Here is a 6,000-nt window from a genome sequence, read left to right on the forward strand (position 1 = left end):
TCTTTAAGCTTTGCCATTTTAACTATAATGTGTCTTGGTGTGGACCTGTTTGGGTTAATCCTGGTTGGAACTCTCTGCACTTCCTGGACTTGTATGTTGGTTTCCTTCATCAGGTTGGGGAAGTTTTCAGACATTATTACTTCAAATATGTTCTCAATCCCTTGCTTGCTCTCTTCACCTTCTGGTATTCCTATGATGCGCATGTTGTTGCGCTTGATGTTATCCCAGAGGTCTCTTAGGCCATCTTCATTGTTTTTTATTCTTTTTTCTTTCTGTTGTTCCGTTTGGGTGATCTCTGCTACCTTGTCTTCTAAGTCGCTGATTCGATCCTCTGCTTCATCTAACCTGCTGGTAATTCCTTCAAGTGAGTTCTTAATTTTGGTAATTGTGTTCTTTAGTTCTAACTGGTTGTTCGTTATGATTTCTACATCCTTCTTTATTTCTTCTCTAAGCTCCTTAAACATTCTTATCACCAGTGTTCTGAACTCTGTCTCTGAAAGGTTGGTTACGTCTCCTTCATTTGGTTCCAGTTGTGGAGGTTTCTTCTGTTCTTTTATTTGTGACATGTATCTTTGTTTCCCCATTCTGGCTGACTCTCTGTGTTTATTTTGATGTATTAGGTAGATCCCCTAGAGTTCTTAGTTCTTGCTAGGTTATCTTATGTAGTATGTGTCCTTTATATTTGACTCGCACCACGTCGTCCTTCTCCTCTGCGTGTGCTCCAAAGGTGACTCTTGTGTTGTGCACACTGTCCCGTTCAAGAAGATCTTTAATTGCTTTTTGCTTGTGAGTAGGTGGGGTTAACTCCTGGGCTGACCCGTTGTGAGACTTGGCTCTGCCCCCCGCAGGGCGCTCTGCTGTGTGAGGGTTGACCACCCAAATGTGGTTTGGCCTCTATGGGCTCCAGTGCCTGAAGAGAACCCCCTCTGGGCGTGTGACCTGCAGGTCAAACCCGGCAGCACTCCGGTTTGGTCTGGAGTTGGCCCCTGGATATGCTGAATCCCGTGCCTCTCAAGCTGGGCCCCGGCAGGGCAGTTTCAGAACAAAGCAAATCACCAAGCACAACAGCAACAACGACAACAAAGAAAAAAATCAAATACATTCACATGCAAAAACACCCGATAACCCCCACTTGACACAGGCAAAGATATCAAAGATATAAAGACAAAACAAAACAAAACAAAGCAAAACAAAAAGCAGCAACAGTCTCGGCCTAAGCCCACCAAGCAATGTCCAGGTTGTCCTCTGCTGTACCAAAGAGCTCCCTGCTTATTGCGCTGGCAGAGCCGGTCACCTGGTGCCCAGAGTGACTTTGGGACTGCAGACTTAAATGCGTGGGCCTGAGGGGGTCTGGATGATAGTTTTCACAAAGTCAGTGCAGTTTCTGCCCTTGTCTGCACATATGCACAGAGAGTAGCCCCACCAGCCCCATGTCCACTATTCCTGAGTCTTAGGGCACTTCTTCAGTGTGTGTGTATATGGGAGGGGGGGTGCGGGCGGGAGATTTCCGAGCTGCTGAAAGCCCAGAGCTGCGCCTGCCTCACTGCTGATCTCCAGGTGTGTCTGGGCAGTAACACTTGCCCCGCCCTAGGCAGGCCAGAAAGAGTGGGGGCTGGGGATGGAGGGGTCTTCTCTCTCCCAGCCCAGCCGCGCGTCACCCTCTTCCCGCAGGCCAGAAAAGGTGGTGGCTGGGGGTGGAGGAGTCTCTTCTCTCCTAGCCCAGCCAAAATCACACACTTCCTAGTCTCCTCCCTGGGTCAGGGCTGCCCGTCAGGCTTCCCAAAGCCTGAGCATTACGGCTCCTCTGTAATCTGACACTACTCCTCAGTTCAGGGGCCAGTTTAAGTCTCTGGAAGGGCAGGTAGGATTGGAAGAGAGGGGCGGGGGATGGGCCCAGGTATGGAGTCTGTGTTCTTTGTCTGCCCTAGGGCCCTCTGGCCGCCCTCCCGGCGGGAGAAATCAGCCGTGGGACGCAGGGAAAGAGCCCACCTCCTGGTCTCTGTGCTCTCCGTTCCGCCCTGGGATCCCGCGCGTGCCTGGAACTGCGGGTGCCACCGCGGTTTGCGGTTTTCGCCGCCTCCGGCTGAGACTCTGCCGCGGGCTGGGATCTCCCACCGCCGCCAGCCGGGCGTTTTCACTCCGCTCCCTTCCTTCCTTCCCCTGCTCGCCCAATTAGCGCACCTTCAAGTAATCCTTAGCTTCAAGTAATCCACGAGTCTCTTAGCTGTTCTGTGTGATGAGCAAAGAGTTCTTTGATGGGTTATAGGTCTTGTTTGCAACAAGATCCGGAGGAGAACTCAGAAAGTGCGCCCCGCTGCCGCCATTCCTATGACGTCCTTCACATTATTTTTTTAAAAACCTTTATTGAGATATAATTCACATGCCATACAATTCGCCCATTTAAAGTGACAATTCAGTGGTTTTGGGTATTTAATGTTTTCACATTCTTACCCATCTTGAGTGGCTAGCGGAGATGAAATGCTCCCTCTTCCGTGCTGCTGAGAGCTGGTTCTATGACTGCCAAATCCAGCAGGTGGTGTGGCGTCTTCACAGGTGTTTCAAACATCCCAGGACTGGATGGGCCTGAAAAGGAATGTGCAAAGCTCAGAGGTCTGACCCGAACCTGATTTCTGGGTGACATGTCAAGAAAGGAGAGTATATTGCCACCCCTGAGTCCCAGAATTTACCTTCCTTTTTAAAATGGGAGAGGCAGTTCTTGTGGTTTTGCTCTTCATGTATATTTATTCTTGGGAGGAGAAAAGTCTAAAAAATTGTTTTAATCATCCCCCAGTCATAAAATATCACACTCTGATTCTGTGCAAGAAAAGATGTTTGGATGCAGGGGAAGGAAGGCTACAAATATTTCAACCTGGGCACAAAATATTTGTCAATCAGCTTTTCTGCTGAGTAAATTAAAACAAGAAATTTAAACACTTTTCAGTCCCCCATTACAAATCCATGTTAAAAGTTCAGGAAAAATTCTTCTGAAAGTTTTCTTCTAAAACTACCTTAAAACTACCTTATCTATTGTTTTACCCCTTTGCTTGGTAATTGAGAAGTTGAAATATGCAAGTTTGAGTTATTCTCACAAAGCATGTCTGTAATTTTTACTTTCATAAATGTTTTTAAAATAATCCAGGATAATCTGTCTCAAAACCCTTGATCACATCTGCAAAAATTCCTTTTATCATGTAAGGCAAAATATTCATAGGTCCTGGGATTCGGGTACAGACCTCTTTGGGGAGGCAGGGGGCTATTATACTGTCTTCCATGTATTCTAAAAAAATTTGGTGCTAGTAAATTTGAGAAATTCTGGACTAAACCAAATAAAATAGGACGTCTTTGCACCTTAAAAAATAATAATTACAATAGCTTACATTTATTGAGACTTTAGTATTTGGGAAGCACTTTGCTAAATTTTTCATGTATTATTTCATTCTCATGACAATAAATACCAAGGTGTTCTATTGTTCCAATTTATCCAATGAAGACACTGAGATTCAACGTTAAATAACTTGCCCCAAGGTCACACTGCTAATAAGTGGCTGAGCGAGGATTCAAACTTGGACTTATCTGATGCTAAAGCCTGAGTCTTGGAGATTCATAATATTAATATTCTAACATGTAAGGCAGGGTGTTTAGGATGCAGAACTTTCCAGATTAATTTAGCCCAAATGACAGCATTCTACCAGGCTAGTGTGCTTCAGAAAACTTTATGAAATGATAAACTCAGTGGCCTTTCCATCAGTGTTATCCAATAGAACTTTCTGTGATGATGGCAATGTCCCATAGCTGCCTGTCCAATATGGTAGCCACCAGCCCCATGTAGCTACTGAGCACTTGGAATGTGGCTAGGACCACTGGGGGACTGGATTTTAAATTTTATTTAATTTTAATGATTTAAATTGAAATTGTCACATGGAGCTTGTGGCTCCCACATCGGACAGCACAGCTCTTTATTCTTCCATACCTAATGTTCACATCTAGCCCAGGCCCATGTACTGTGTTTCCCCCAAAATAAGACCTAGCTGGACAATCAGCTCTAATGCGTCTTTTGGAGTAAAAATTAATATAAGACCCGGTCTTATATTATATCATATAAAACCTGGTCTTACAGTGAAATAAGACCAGGTCTTATATTAATTTTTGCTCCAAAAGACTCATTAGAACTGATTGTCCGGGTAGGTCTTATTTTCAGGGAAACATGGTAGTTACTTTACTTTTGAGCATAATACTGTATTTGACAATTAATTGGTATCAAATCTCCTTTGAAGAATGGTTATTAAAAACTTTATAAAATGCATCTGAAAAAGATGTGCCTTTGTGGTGGGAAATAATGTAAAACAGGATTGGAGGTGTCATGGGAGGGTCCAATGGGAGTTTGTAGACCATTGAGTCCTACCTGGACTTCGGTGGAACTATCTGCAGAGTTGGTTAGTCTGATAATCTCCACAACAGATAGATGTCCTAGTTGAAAAACTCTTCAACCACATAATGAGAATCTATGAAACCATTCTAGAAATCGTGGGAAAAATCAAGGAAGTGGGACTAAGGATCTGTCACGTCTTGGAAAACCACTGTGTGGGGAGACAGCATGTGCTTTGGTGAAAAGATCGCCCGTAATGTTACATAAGACTATACCCCTGGAAATGTAAAGCCAAGTACCAAGTCAATGTTATGGCCAGTGGCATAACATTGTGGAAAATCTTTTTTTCAGATGAAATCTTTGGCAGAAGCTCAATGTCTGCAGCACATAAAAGGGGAGGCGTATTGTTTAAAGCAGTGTCGGGTAGAATCATGGTCTATTTTCTGAGGCTCTCCCCTCACTATTGCTGAGGTCTTGAAGGTACCTTCCTGAAACTCTAGGGTATATAACTCATGGATGGAATCTAGAAAAGGGTTGAAAAACTCAGAGGCAGGAGAGTTCCTGGATTTCACAGGGAAGGCAGCATGGAAAGGTGAGATGTGATGCTGCCCGGATATCTCTGTAGATGTATTTTCAAATACAATTTATACATGTATATAATTTTGAAAATACTGTACTAGATGCCATTGTAAATTTGGTTTCTCTTTTCATATGTCACAAATAACTCTGTGTTATCAATTGATCTACATCTTTAAAATGGCTGTTGAGTGTTCTCTTTTGTGTTTGCATGAGACAGGGTGTCCTTAGGATGTCATGTCACGTCTAAGCCAGGCCATCCCCATCAACCTTGGGTGTATTCTTTACTCAGAGTCAGCCTTAGCAATTAATTTTTAGAAAGAGCCATCCTTTCCTGTACAGGCCAAATGATAGTGGGGATAATTGAATTGGTGTTAAATCTTGCTGCAGTCTTTTGTATTTCTGTGTTATGTGGGTACAGGGATTACAGGGATAATTGAATCGTATTAAGTCGTTGAGTTCTTCACACAAGGTCATAGTCACACACCTTCACACAAGGTCTTATCTCAAGGCCTTTTCCCAGTCAATCCTGAACATTCCATTGCATGAAGTAACTGCTTCCAGGTCACGTGTCCAGTAAGTGATAGGCCTGGAATTTCAACCTAGGCAGTCTGGCTTTGGTACTCGAGCTCCAAAGCTTTGTCCTGCCTCCAAAATAGGCTTTCTTTCCAATAACTGTAATGCTAAGTAATGAGTTACCATAGGGAAGTAGGGGATCAGCCCCCGTGAGTGGTAGAAATGGGTATAATAGACATTGTCTGTATTTCTGATATGAAGGAGTTAGTTCTCCCGTGATGTTGACTAGAACCCAGCTGTCTCCTCATTGGGTTCTCCTTTCAACAGCAGCCCAGCTTACTATGCTTACTATAAAAATAGTTTCATCGTGTGGTGAACACCCTTCCGTATATATCTACTTATGCATATTTACAAATAAATTATATACATTATGTAATTTTGAATGCGATTCTACTAGATTCCATTACAAATGAATCCACTTTCTTTCTTATTGAGTAGGTAATATGTGTAATGTAATGGCCTAAGTGACTTTTGTGTCCGGG

Source organism: Rhinolophus ferrumequinum, chromosome 24 (assembly GCF_004115265.2).
Source record: "Rhinolophus ferrumequinum isolate MPI-CBG mRhiFer1 chromosome 24, mRhiFer1_v1.p, whole genome shotgun sequence".
Classification (NCBI taxonomy): domain Eukaryota; kingdom Metazoa; phylum Chordata; class Mammalia; order Chiroptera; family Rhinolophidae; genus Rhinolophus; species Rhinolophus ferrumequinum.